Source organism: Patagioenas fasciata, chromosome 10 (genome assembly GCF_037038585.1).
Source record: "Patagioenas fasciata isolate bPatFas1 chromosome 10, bPatFas1.hap1, whole genome shotgun sequence".
In the NCBI taxonomy this organism is placed as follows: Eukaryota; Metazoa; Chordata; class Aves; order Columbiformes; family Columbidae; genus Patagioenas; species Patagioenas fasciata.
The window spans coordinates 21512420-21526628 of record NC_092529.1 but is presented as its reverse complement, the minus strand read 5'-3'; the positions used below and the strand labels follow the sequence as shown (position 1 = coordinate 21526628).

The 14209-nt window shown below is 59.3% G+C and overlaps 2 long non-coding RNA genes across 2 annotated transcripts; both read right to left on the bottom strand.

The window, feature by feature from the left end:
- Nucleotides 1–570: 570 nt before the first annotated feature.
- LOC139828707 (uncharacterized) lies at nucleotides 571–1871 on the bottom strand. Its single transcript, XR_011740623.1, has 3 exons — nucleotides 1576–1871; nucleotides 955–1050; nucleotides 571–873 (listed from the first exon to the last, which is right to left on the bottom strand). It is a non-coding gene; the product is annotated as an uncharacterized lncRNA (long non-coding RNA).
- A 10065-nt stretch (nucleotides 1872–11936) lies between these two features.
- Nucleotides 11937–13638, bottom strand: LOC139828706 (uncharacterized). Its single transcript, XR_011740622.1, has 3 exons — nucleotides 13343–13638; nucleotides 12722–12817; nucleotides 11937–12640 (listed from the first exon to the last, which is right to left on the bottom strand). It is a non-coding gene; the product is annotated as an uncharacterized lncRNA (long non-coding RNA).
- Nucleotides 13639–14209: the final 571 nt, after the last annotated feature.

The window sequence follows — 14209 nt, the reverse complement described above, 5'->3', positions numbered from 1 at the left end:
GGACTCCCACCTTTTGGGACAGGACTCCCATCCTTTGGGACAGGACTCCCACCCTTTGGGACAGGTTGTCCTTTGGGACACTTTGCAGCACCCCAAGGCTGATGGCCTTGACCTGTCAATTAGGGCCACTCAAGGGCTCATTAATTAGGGAGGGCCTTTGTTGTGCCTCCAGTACATTTGCTCGTCGGGCTCATATCCTTAGAGGTGCTCTGGATGGCTTCCCACTTTTATCTGGGTATCCCATTTGACAAGGTCCATGGCCAGATGACCCCGCTGCAACAAACGCTGCCTCACCCCACAGCCCCTCACCGTTCCGTGCGACTGCCCAGGCTGGGCTCCTGTCACCACCTCCCGCACTGTGTGTTGGTCACATTGGTGTCACCGACTGTTTCAGACCATGGCTATGGGCTCCCGCAGCCCCTGGTGGCCCCCCTGCTGGTGGGGGGAGCCCAGCGCCCGGCTCCTGCCGACCCGGAGGGGATGCAGGGTTGTGCCTGCGAGTTGATTTTGGTACAACCAAGACACATGTGCAACATAACAGTCCCCTTTATTTGGGAAACTGTGGGGATGGTGGACGCACGTCACCAGCACTATGGGAGCTGGATGACATTGGGCTTTTTCCATGCCTTCAGTAGCTTCAGGTCAGCAAAGAATGGGCTCTGGGAACGCTGGGGTGGCGACGAGGCTGGACGTGCTTCCTTGACGCCAATCTGATGCTGCAGAGCACCATTCTGGTCCTGTCCCTGCAGAGCAGATGGTGATGGGCCAGAAGGACGCAGGGGTGGAGAGGAGTGCGGACGAGCTGACTTGAAGTCCATAAGTTTCTTGATGATGTTATTGGGCTCCCACTGCTGCTCGGCAGCCGATGATGTGCTGGGGGGAGACAGGAGCTGTAGGGATGGAGGATGTGCCAGTTTTGCAAGCAAGGACAGCAGCTGCTGGTTTTGGGTGTACCTCTCAGAAGTGCCACAGTGCCAGGTCTTCTTCTCTGGGGTGAGGGGTGGCTGCCATATTCCAGACCGCCTGGCTGCTGCCTCTGCATCACGGAGCCTGTGGAGAGAGGAGGCTGCTGAGGCCTCAGCTGCAGGCGGGACACAGGGCCTGTCCTCCGCAGCACGGCCCAGAGCTGGCAAGGCTCCCCAGCACCACGGGCTGAGCTGCTGGCCGGCCTGGGCCGAGGTGGACCCCTGCACCTCATGGCACCACCGAGCACGGGGATTCCTCTGGGCAGGTTCACTGCTCGGGAGCGGGTGACAGTGAGCATCTCGCTTTCTTGGGCAATCTCATCCCCTGCTCCTTCTCCTCCTGCCCTGGCTTTGCCTGTGCCTGCCAGTCCTGGGGCTGCTCTTGCCCAGGCAGGGTCAGTTTGAGCTAAGCCTGGCCCCAGTCAGGGCGGGCTCCTGGGAAGGTGGCCCAGGGATTAAGAGGCCAATTGAAGCATCCGACAGCAGCAGAATCCTCAGCAGAGTTCTTTGCCCAGCCAGTAACTGGCCACTCCGCAGCAGCCGGACTAGAAATTCTTTGTGGTACACGCAGCCACCTAAGGAAGCAGTGGTGGGAAAAGCAATAACTCACTTTTTAGCCGTCCTCCACTGCCAGATCGCGACGCAGAAGAGCACTATTACCAGTGGTATGGAAATTATAGTTGTTACTGTGAATACGACGCAGCGCTTTCCCAAAACTTCACGGCAGAAAACACTTGAGCTCCCCTTGGGATTGGGACCACCTGTGGTTGTGTTACCAGCCACATCTGGAGGAGAAATTCAGATGTTAGTCCATCCTGTGCACCACTGCTAAGCTTGCAGCACCTTCTATACGGCCAGCAAGTTCCTGGTTTCCCTTGGGGCTGCTGGCTGGAGGCACCATCCCACCCTCTGGGACAGGACTCCCATCCTTTGGGGCAGGACTCCCACCCTTTGGGACAGGTTGTCCCACCAAACAAAACCCAGAAGGTCAGAAGGACAGCACGGGGGGAGCGCAGCTGCTTGGCCAGTCGCTCCTTTGAGGGACACGGACAAAAGCCGTCCCTGCAGCAGGCATTGCCAGCCCCAGCTCTGCCCCCCAGTCCAGCTCCCACAGGCGCAGGGGACGGAGTCCGGCCCTCTCAAGAGGGACATGTGCCTTGCTCTCCCCGTCTGCCTTTTCTCCTGCGTGGGCATCGCTTGCAGCCGCTCCCAGGTTTTGGGATGTGTCTCCTGTTCAGGGACCCCACCAAGACCGCTCAGTACCTGAGTTCGTCCTATGGAATTCATTTAGGCTGCTGGGCTGGTAACCTCCGGGCCTTGGCAGCCCTGTCAGAAAGCAGAGACGAGAGGTAAAGCCTCAGCACGGCTCAGGCACAGAGGATGCAGGGGGACGGGGAGGTTCCCTCTAAGCCCCTGCCCGATCTGGCCGTCAGGGCATCGCTCTGGACCTCAGATCCCCTTTGGGATCCCGCTCGGTGCTGCTCCTGTGCCTTGAGCCTCTGGGGACTCAGGGCAAGCTCTGGGCCGCAGCTACAGCGGGAGGTGCGTTTGTGCAACAGTCACATTCCCCATCAGCTGCAGAACGTGGCCCAGACGGCACGAACCCAAAGCACTTTGTGTTTTGGCTGTGAGGTGATGTGCAAGAGCGGGCACTGGGGAAAGAGCCTGCTGACACACACCCATCCTGATAGGTGACACTGCCTGACCATGCGACAGTGATTACCTGGCATACCAGCGGCTGGCATCGCCTCTGCTGCTTCACCAGAGCCCGGCAGGGAGCTGCGGCTTCCTTCCGGAAACACCTCCTTCTGCACAGCCTTGCGGTTCGTCTCTTGAGAAAGAAAGAGGGAGGGCTGGATCAGATGGAACCGTTCCCCATGAGGGAGATTGGTATCTTTGGGGGGCAAGACGTCTCAAAGGCACGGCTAAGGTTTAGAAACCAGGGCTGGGCTTCTGAGGCTGCGCCTGGCAGTGCTCCGAACAACAGCCACGTCTGGCCCTGCTGGGACACCAGGAAATGGCACGTGACCTTCTGGTTTGCACTGCACATTGTGGGCAAACTTTAGGGTGATGCTGAGCGCCGTCCTTCAAAGAGAACGGGAAGAAGCTGCAGCCAGGCCAGCTGGGGAAACAGCCCTTTGGAGAAGACTCCTCTGCAAGGCCCTCCTGCCCTTCCTGGAAGCACCAGCACCAGGCACGTTTGCCCCATCCCAGCAGCTGCCCCTGGCACTTGGCTTGAACCACAAGTGGCCGCACAAGCCCTGCACCATCTCTCTGGCAGCTGCAAGGCGTGACACCAGCATTGCTGCAGCGGGGCTCTGATCGACCCCTTCCCGCTGTACAGCCTGTCCAGACCGGTACCTAAACCTTTGGATGCTGAGACTCACAGCTAATTCTGAGTAAAATATACCCACTGTGTGTTCTGCGCAGTTCATCCAGCTTTTGTCTCCTGACTTCCAATGAATCTGGGGCCTTTTTTCCTCCTTCAGCTTCATACATTGGTCTTGGAAGACCTTAGAAACAAGATTTTGTTCTATGTGAGATTAATGCATCACAGAAAAACAAGGCAGAGGTTGTGAGCTCAGCACAGACAGACTGCTCACCCCTGGGACGCCAGCCGGGCCGTAGCCCAGCACGCTGCCGAGGAGCCGGAAAAGTCCATCCTTCGGGATCATCTGTCAATAAAGAGCCAGAGAAGCTTCCATCACCTGCTGTGATCTGCATGGGCAGCACTGAATGGCAGAAGCGGTGAGGGGACCGCGCAAGGAGAGGGCACGCACACGAGCAGGTCTGTCCTCACACCCGCAGACCTGCCCGGCTGGCGGACCCTGGGGCTTGGGGCTGGCAGCTCCCAAAGGGAGGAAAAAGCCATGACGTACCCATGGCATGTCCTGGAGGCTCGGTCCTGGAACCCAGACGGGAACCTGGATCAGCTTTGCCCACAGGCGCGGCTGCAAAGAAACGCAGGACACAACAGCTCCCGTGACACAGTTCAAGATGCTTCTTCAGCTCGGAGTGGCCGGGAGTGGAATGCAAAGACGGGATTGCTCCGCGGCACTCATCCCTCCCTTCCGCTCGGGAGCGTGGGGCAAAAAGTCACATCACTGAGCCTGACCCGTTCCCTCTCGGCTCTCCTCCCTGTCTGAGTGGGGGCCACACAAGGAGCAACTTGCATTTCACATGCAACTTACCTCCAGGATACCGCAAGGGCTCCGAAGCTACATCCAGCCAGGAAGCTGGATAATCGTTGCCACCAGCCTCATCTAGAAACAAGCACAGAGAAGAAATGTTTCCATTGCCCGCTGGGATCCACTGCTGCCTTAGGGAACCGCAGGCACTGGAATGGGATCGGGCGCCCACATGGGAGTGGACAGTTGGAGCTGGACATTGCCAAAACTGCAGAGGGGCCGGTGACCTCTTGGCCGGCTCTGGCTGCTCTGACACACTCTGTTCAGGCCACGAGAAACAGCTCTTGAGGAGAGGATGGACCAACACAGGGGCCCTGGGGCCTTCCCTCCCAGGGGAGCTCTGGCACACAGAGGAAGCACTGGAGGGAACAACCATCACCCCACTGCCTGGGGAGAAGAGCCCGCTGGCCGTGAAAGGCTGCACCGCTCACCTGCTCCCCGTGCTCGCCACGGAGCAGCCTGGGCAGGCCCGGCATGCAGGGCCAGCAGGAGGAGGAGGAAGAGGAGGCGGCGGGTGGGGAACATGGTCCCGTGCACTCGCAACGTCTTTGTGCTGCTGCTGCTGCTGCTGCTGCTGCTGCTGCACTGGGGGCCGGGAGCTGCGCAGCCGCTTCTTATTGTTGGCGCGGCACTGTGGGCTCTGTGACGTCACAATCACTGTCACCTCCCGGCTGGGCCGAGGCCGTGTGGAGATGGCTCAGAGTGCTGGTGGCAGGTGCTGAAGCAGAGCCTGGGAGCTACCTCCCAGGAGGGGAGCATGTCCCGTGGGGCAGCTCCGTGCAAGGGCTGAGACACCGTCCCGCCTGGGGCTGGGCCCACAGCTCTGCCCTGTTCTGCGGGCACTGGCACAGGGGCAGGAGGAGCTCAAAGTGCCCAGAACTGCAGGAGACCACAGCCACGGGACTGCTGACCTCCTTGGGTGCTGTCAGTGGCTGCTCGTCAGCCCCAAGAGTGTGGGATTTCAGTCTGCAGACAAGCTCAAGGTTGGCAGCTTCCAGGCTGGAACCTGGTCTGGCGCCTTGGGGGACCTCAAGGATCACTTTTGTTTTACCGGGAAGATAAAGCCTTTGATTTTCCATTTCTTCTTAATGCTCAGACTGGTTGGGGCTCTGAGCCAACAGATGCTGTTGAAGATGTCCCTGCTCAGTGCAAGGCCACGGGACTGCTGACCTCCTCGGGTGCTGTCAGCGGCTGCTCGTCAGCCCCAAGATTTCAGTCTCCAGACAAGCGCAAGGTCCCCTCCTGTCGGCAGCTTCCAGGCTGGAGCCCGGTCTGGAGCCTTGGGGGACCCCAGGGATCACGAGTTGCTTTGGTTTTACAGGAAAGATAAAGCCTTTGATTTTCCATTTCTTCTTAATGCTCGGGCTGGTGGGGGCTCTGAGCCACCAGATGCTGTTGAAGATGTCCCTGCTTATTGCCGGGTGTTGGACTAGATGAGCTTTGAAGGTCCCTTTCTTCGGGGTGCTTGAGGGTATGGAGCTGGTTCTGTTGCTGCAGGGAAACTGGGGCCAGGCCGGGGGGTTTCTGGGGCCCAGGGGATGATGGACATGATGGATTTAATTCCATCTGCTGCTCAAGGCCTCTGTCTTGGTCCCACAACTGCAAGGCAGACAGTGATGGGATGGGTGGATGCACGGGCCACAAGATGGTGGACGTACTGTGCTCCACTCCATTGGGTGCCTCAGGATGCTGGGCTTGTTCAACAGCCGCCGGGCAGCTGGGTACAGGCTGGAAGGACATGGAAGCCATGGGGAGGAAGAATGCACCAGTTATCCAGGCTGGCATGGAAGCTGCTGGTGTTGGGTGCAGCTTTCTGAGCTGCCACAGCTGCTGCTCCTTCCGTCCAGGACTGAGGGGCGGCCGCCATTTTCCCGCCTGGCTCCTGCACCTGCATCGCTGCAGGAGACAGGCTGCTGCAGGGGGGCTGGGGAGGGCTGGGGGGACGTGGAGGTTGTGGCCACCGTGGGCACACAGGATTTGATTACAACGTCTGCTGGAGTTCATTGTTCTGCATCTGCCACTGCAGGGCAGCCGGTGATGGCCTGGGGGACATGAAGACCGTGGGGATGATGGCTGCTCTGTTTTTCATTCCAACTGGTATTAGAGACCACAGGACTGGTTCACCACTGCAGGGCTTCTGGGGTTGGGCTGAGAGGACACAGGGGCCATAGAGATGGTGGACGCCCTGGTCTGTACCCCATGGGGTGCCTGAGGACCGGCCCAGATTTCCCAGAGAGGTGGTAGATGCCCCATCCATCCCTGGAGACTTTCAAGCTGTAGGGATGGAGGATGTGCCGGTTTTGCAAGCAGGGGCAGCAGCTGCTGGTTTTGGGCGTGCCTCTCAGAAGTGCCACAGCGCCTGGTCTTCTTTTCTGGAGTGAGGGGCGGCTGCCATATTCCCGCCTGCCTGGCTGCTGCCTCCGCACGGCGGAGCCTGTGGAGAGAGGCGGCTGCTGAGGCCTCAGCTGCAGGCGGGACACAGGGCCTCTCCTCCGCAGCACGGCCCAGAGCTGGCAAGGCTCCCCAGCACCACGGGCCGAGCTGCTGGCCGGCCTGGGCCGAGGTGGACCCCTGCACCTCATGGCACCACCGAGCACGGGGATTCTTCTGGGCAGGTTCACCTCAGGGCAGGTTCACCCACCTCTTTCAGGCCATGACCATGGCCTCCCCCAGCCCCTGGTGGCCCCACCGCTGGTGGGGGGGACCTGTGCCTCGCTCCTACCGACCCCAAGGGCATCCAGGGCTGGGCCTGGGGGTTGATTTTGGTATGACCGGGACACCTGTGCAACAGATCAGTCCCCTTTATTTGGGAAACTGTGGGGATGGTGGACACACTTGTCACCAGCACTATGGGAGCTGGATGACATTGGGCTTTTTCCATGCCTTCAGTAGCTTCAGGTCAGCAAAGAATGGGCTCTGGGAACGTTGGGGTGGCGACGAGGCTGGACGTGCTTCCTTGACGCCAATCTGATGCTGCAGAGCACCATTCTGGTCCTGTCCCTGCAGAGCAGATGGTGATGGGCCAGAAGGACGCAGGGGTGGAGAGGAGTGCGGACGAGCTGACTTGAAGTCCATAAGTTTCTTGATGATGTTATTGGGCTCCCACTGCTGCTCGGCAGCCGGTGATGTGCTGGGGGGAGATGGGAGCTGTCGGGACGAAGGATGCGCCAGGTTTCCAGGCAGGGGCAGCAGCTGCTGGTGTTGGGCGCAGCTCTCAGAAGTGCCACAGTGCCTGGTCTTCTTGTCTGAGTGCCTGGCTTCAATAGCTTGAGTTCAGCTACGAATGGGCTGCAGGAACATGGGGTCGGTGACAAGGCCAGACGTGCTGCCTTCATGTCTGACTGCTGCTTGAGGCCACCATCACAGTCCTGCTGCTGCAGAGCAGGTGGTGATGGGCTGTCAGATGGTAGGGGTGCAGGACAGCGTGGATGTGCTGGCCTGAAGTCCATTTGTTGATAGAGGCCATTCTTCTTCTCCCGCTGCAGCAAGGCAGCAGGTGATACGCTTGGGGGACACAGGAGCCTTGGGGATGGAGGCTGTGCCATTTTTCCAGGCTTTATGCAGTGGCTGCTGGTGTTGGGCGCAGCTCTCAGGGTGCCACAGCGCCTGGTCTTCTGTTCCGGAGTGAGGGGCGGCTGCCATATTCCTGACAGGCTGGGGGGATGCAGGGGCCACAGGAGGGTGGACGCACTGTTCTGCACTCCGTTGAGAGCTGGAGGCCACTGGGTTGTGCTAACAGCTTCAGGGCTGCCAGGAATGGGCTGGTGGGCCATGGGAGCCATGGGGAGGGAGGATGTGCTGGGTTAGCAGGCTCAAACAGCGGCTGCTGGTGTTGGGTGCAGCTTTCTGAGCTGCCTGAGCTGCTGCTCCTTCTGTCCAGGTGTGAGGGGCGGCTGCCATTTTCCCGCCTGGCTCCTGCATCTGCATCGTTGCAGGAGACAGGCTGCTGCAGGGGGGCTGGGGATGGGCTGGGGGGACATGGGGCTCGTGGTGACCCTGGGCACAGAGGTTTTCACTCCAACGTCTGCTTGAGTTTGTTGTTCTGGTCCTGCCACTGCAGGGCAGCCGGTGATGGGCTTGGGGACGTGATGGCCACTCTGGTTTTGCTTCCAGCTGGTAATGGAGACAGCAGGGCTGGTTCACCACTGCAGGGCTTCTGTGGACAGGCTGAGAAGATAGAGGGGCCACGGAGATGGTGGACGCTTTGTTCTCTACCTCATTGGGTGCTTGAGGAAATGTGGCCCAGGTTCCCATGGAGGTGGTAGATACCCCATCCCTGGAGACTTTCAAGACCAATATCTGGTCCAGCCTCGGTACCCTGCCTGTGGGTTAAGCCCAGCATGGCAGGCGGGAGCAAGGCGAGCAGGGGACAATTCCCCGAGTGCTCTCCTGTGACACTGTGATCTACAGCACTGATGTGAGTGGTGGAGGGGCCGGTGACCTCTTGGCCGCCTCTGGCTGCTCTGATACACTGTGTCCAGGCCACGAGAAACAGCTCTGGAGGAGAGGATGGACCAACACAGGGCCCCTGGGGGCTTCCCTCGCGGGAAAGCTGTGGCACACAGGAAGCCTCGTAGAGCACTGGAGGGAACAACGATCACCTGCGCTGCCCGGGAGAAGCGTTAAAACCGTTTACCTCGCAACACGGTAACGGGCCAAAGCGACTGCCATCTTAGCCAAGGCCTCAGAACAAACACCAGGCCCAGGCTCCCTTTAGCCTGAGAAGCCCCGGGCTTGCTGCTGTACAGTGACAGGGGGCTGTGCACCCAGATGTGCAGGCACTTTGCAGCACCCCAAGGGGTAATGGCTTTGACCTATCAATTAGCGCCCATGAAGGGCTCATTAATTAGGGAGGACCTTTGTTGTGCCTCCATAGACACCTCTGCAAAAGTTCCGTCCCTCTTTATCTGGGGAGCTGTGGGGATGGTGGATAAATTCTTACCTAGCACTTTGGGTGCTGGACAATGCTGGGCTGCTTCCCCTGCTACCACTGCTGCAGTGCGGCTGTGAACGGGCTGGGACACGTAGGGGTGGTGAGGATGACGGACGTGCTGGCTTGAATTCCATCTATTGCCTGAGGCCGCTGTCCTGGTCCTGCTGCTGCAGGGCAGCCAGAGATGGGCTGGGGGGACACGGGAGCTGTATGGAGGGAGGACGCACTGGTTTTCCAGGCTCAAACAGCGTCTCCTGGCACTGGGTGCAGGTCTCAGAGCTGCTGCAGCTGCTGCTCCATCTGTCCAGGACTGAGGGGAGGCCGCCATTTTCCTGCCTGGCTCCTGCACCTGCATCGCTGCAGGAGACAGGCTGTTGCAGGGGGGCTGGGGATGGGCTGGGGGGACGTGGAGGTTGTGGCGATGGTGGGTGCGCAGATTTTGATTCTAATGTCTGTTGGAAGCCGTTGTTCTCATCCTCCAGCTGCAGAACAGCTTGAGGGCCATGGTGGTTCTGGCGAGGCTGGACACTCTGGTTCTGATTCTGGCTGGTGTTGGAGGCCGCTGGGCTGGTCCCACCACTGCGGTGCTGCTGGGGACGGGCTGGGGGGCTGTACAGATTGTGTGAAGGGCTGATACGCCAGCTTTCCACAACCAACAGCGGCTGCTGGTGTTGGATGCAATTCTCAGGGGAGCCGCAGCGTCTGGTCCTTCTGCTACAGAACAAGGGGCAGCCGCCATATTTGCACCTGGCTGGATTGTGGTTCACCTCAGGGCAGGTTCACCCATCTCTTTCAGCCCATGGTCATAGGCTCCCCCAGCGCCTGGTGGCCCCACCAATGGTGGGGGGAGCCCTGTGCCTGGCTTCTGCCAACCCAGAGGGCATCCAGGTCTGTGCCTGAGGGGCTGGATTTTGGTATCACCAGGACATTTGTTACATACCTCAGACCCTATTTATCTGGGGAGTTGTGGACATGGTGGACAAACTTGTCTCCATCACATCAGGTGCTGGAGGAAACACGTTTTTTTTCGCTGCTGCAGAGCAGCTGAGGATGGGCTGGAGAGACGTGGGAGTCGTGGCGACCGAGCCACACAAGAAGCAACTTCTGGGTCTGGCACTGCGTCACCTTGTCCTGTGGCAGCAAAATGGCTGCTGTGGGGAGCCCCGTACCCATCTCCTTTTGCCCCTGAGGGCGTCCAGAGCTGTGTCCAGGCCTTGGAGCTCACCCAACACTGGTGCCTCGCAGGGTTTGATTTTGGTACCACACGGACACATGTTCAACACCTGAGTCCCTCTTTATTTGGGGAGCTGTGGACGTGGTGGACGAACTCATTTGCAGCATGAGAGGCGCTTGAGGACACTTGGCTTCTTCTGCTGCTGTGGGGCCTCTGAGGACAGGTTGGGGAGGCATCCAGGTTGTGGTGACGGTGGGAGCACAGGTTTTGACTCTGTCTTTTGTGTCCCGTTGTTCTCATCCTGCTGTTGCAGCGGAGATGGTGATAGTTCTGGAAGCCGTGGGGATTCTGGAGAGGCCGGACACTCTGGTTCTGATTCCGGCTGGTCTAGGAGGCCGCTGGGCTGGTCCCACCACTGCGGTGCTGCTGGGTACGGGCTGGAGGACTGTGAGGATTGTGGCGACAATGGACACTCCAGATTTCCAGGATCAAACAGTGGGAGCTGCTGTTGGATGTAGCTCTCAGGGAAACTGCAGCGTCTGGTCCTTCGGCCACAGAACAAGGGGCAGCCGCCTTTTTCCCGCCCGGCTTCTCTATCTGCATCGTGGAGCCTGTGGAGAGAGGAGGCTGCTGAGGCCTCAGCTGCAGGCGGGACACAGGGCCTCTCCTCCGCAGCACGGCCCAGAGCTGGCAAGGCTCCCCAGCACCACGGGCTGAGCTGCTGGCCGGCCTGGGCCGAGGTGGACCCCTGAACTCCATGGCACCACCGAGCACGGGGATTCCTCTGGGCAGGTTCACTGCTCGGGAGCGGGTGACAGTGAGCATCTCGCTTTCTTGGGCAATCTCATCCCCTGCTCCTTCTCCTCCTGCCCTGGCTTTGCCTGTGCCTGCCAGTCCTGGGGCTGCTCTTGCCCAGGCAGGGTCAGTTTGAGCTAAGCCTGGCCCCAGTCAGGGCGGGCTCCTGGGAAGGCGGCCCAGGGATTAAGAGGCAAATTGAAGCATCTGACAGCAGCAGAATCCTCAGCAGAGTTCTTTGCCCAGCCAGTAACTGGCCACTCCGCAGCAGCCGGACTAGAAATTCTTTGTGGTACACGCAGCCACCTAAGAAAGCAGTGGTGGGAAAAGCAATAACTCACTTTTTTGCCTTCCTGCATTTCCAGACCATGAGGAAAATTAACAGAAGTGCAAGTGGCACAGTAGACGCGGCTATTATTCTGCTTATAGTGGAGAATTTTCGTATAACATCAGGACCGCTAACACTTGCACTCCCCTGGGGATTGGGAGCACCTGTGGTACTCTCGCCGACCACATCTGGAGGAGAAATTCAAGATGTTAGTCCATCCTGTGCACCACTGCTAAGCTTGCAGCACGTTCGATATGGCCAGCAATTTCCTGGTTTCTCTCAGTGCTGCTCCCTGGAGACACCGTCCCACCCTCTGGGACAGGACTCCCACCCTTTGGTACAGGACTCCCACCCTTTGGGACAGAACTCCCATCCTTTGGGACAGGACTCCCACCTTTTGGGACAGGACTCCCATCCTTTGGGACAGGACTCCCACCCTTTGGGACAGGTTGTCCTTTGGGACACTTTGCAGCACCCCAAGGCTGATGGCCTTGACCTGTCAATTAGGGCCACTCAAGGGCTCATTAATTAGGGAGGGCCTTTGTTGTGCCTCCAGTACATTTGCTCGTCGGGCTCATATCCTTAGAGGTGCTCTGGATGGCTTCCCACTTTTATCTGGGTATCCCATTTGACAAGGTCCATGGCCAGATGACCCCGCTGCAACAAACGCTGCCTCACCCCACAGCCCCTCACCGTTCCGTGCGACTGCCCAGGCTGGGCTCCTGTCACCACCTCCCGCACCGTGTGTTGGTCACATTGGTGTCACCGACTGTTTCAGACCATGGCTATGGGCTCCCGCAGCCCCTGGTGGCCCCCCTGCTGGTGGGGGGAGCCCAGCGCCCGGCTCCTGCCGACCCGGAGGGGATGCAGGGTTGTGCCTGCGAGTTGATTTTGGTACAACCAAGACACATGTGCAACATAACAGTCCCCTTTATTTGGGAAACTGTGGGGATGGTGGACGCACGTCACCAGCACTATGGGAGCTGGATGACATTGGGCTTTTTCCATGCCTTCAGTAGCTTCAGGTCAGCAAAGAATGGGCTCTGGGAACGCTGGGGTGGCGACGAGGCTGGACGTGCTTCCTTGACGCCAATCTGATGCTGCAGAGCACCATTCTGGTCCTGTCCCTGCAGAGCAGATGGTGATGGGCCAGAAGGACGCAGGGGTGGAGAGGAGTGCGGACGAGCTGACTTGAAGTCCATAAGTTTCTTGATGATGTTATTGGGCTCCCACTGCTGCTCGGCAGCCGATGATGTGCTGGGGGGAGACAGGAGCTGTAGGGATGGAGGATGTGCCAGTTTTGCAAGCAAGGACAGCAGCTGCTGGTTTTGGGTGTACCTCTCAGAAGTGCCACAGTGCCAGGTCTTCTTCTCTGGGGTGAGGGGTGGCTGCCATATTCCAGACCGCCTGGCTGCTGCCTCTGCATCACGGAGCCTGTGGAGAGAGGAGGCTGCTGAGGCCTCAGCTGCAGGCGGGACACAGGGCCTGTCCTCCGCAGCACGGCCCAGAGCTGGCAAGGCTCCCCAGCACCACGGGCTGAGCTGCTGGCCGGCCTGGGCCGAGGTGGACCCCTGCACCTCATGGCACCACCGAGCACGGGGATTCCTCTGGGCAGGTTCACTGCTCGGGAGCGGGTGACAGTGAGCATCTCGCTTTCTTGGGCAATCTCATCCCCTGCTCCTTCTCCTCCTGCCCTGGCTTTGCCTGTGCCTGCCAGTCCTGGGGCTGCTCTTGCCCAGGCAGGGTCAGTTTGAGCTAAGCCTGGCCCCAGTCAGGGCGGGCTCCTGGGAAGGCGGCCCAGGGATTAAGAGGCCAATTGAAGCATCCGACAGCAGCAGAATCCTCAGCAGAGTTCTTTGCCCAGCCAGTAACTGGCCACTCCGCAGCAGCCGGACTAGAAATTCTTTGTGGTACACGCAGCCACCTAAGGAAGCAGTGGTGGGAAAAGCAATAACTCACTTTTTAGCCGTCCTCCACTGCCAGATCGCGACGCAGAAGAGCACTATTACCAGTGGTATGGAAATTATAGTTGTTACTGTGAATACGACGCAGCGCTTTCCCAAAACTTCACGGCAGAAAACACTTGAGCTCCCCTTGGGATTGGGACCACCTGTGGTTGTGTTACCAGCCACATCTGGAGGAGAAATTCAGATGTTAGTCCATCCTGTGCACCACTGCTAAGCTTGCAGCACCTTCTATACGGCCAGCAAGTTCCTGGTTTCCCTTGGGGCTGCTGGCTGGAGGCACCATCCCACCCTCTGGGACAGGACTCCCATCCTTTGGGGCAGGACTCCCACCCTTTGGGACAGGTTGTCCCACCAAACAAAACCCAGAAGGTCAGAAGGACAGCACGGGGGGAGCGCAGCTGCTTGGCCAGTCGCTCCTTTGAGGGACACGGACAAAAGCCGTCCCTGCAGCAGGCATTGCCAGCCCCAGCTCTGCCCCCCAGTCCAGCTCCCACAGGCGCAGGGGATGGAGTCCGGCCCTCTCAAGAGGGACATGTGCCTTGCTCTCCCCGTCTGCCTTTTCTCCTGCGTGGGCATCGCTTGCAGCCGCTCCCAGGTTTTGGGATGTGTCTCCTGTTCAGGGACCCCACCAAGACCGCTCAGTACCTGAGTTCGTCCTATGGAATTCATTTAGGCTGCTGGGCTGGTAACCTCCGGGCCTTGGCAGCCCTGTCAGAAAGCAGAGACGAGAGGTAAAGCCTCAGCACGGCTCAGGCACAGAGGATGCAGGGGGACGGGGAGGTTCCCTCTAAGCCCCTGCCCGATCTGGCCGTCAGGGCATCGCTCTGGACCTCAGATCCCCTTTGGGATCCCGCTCGGT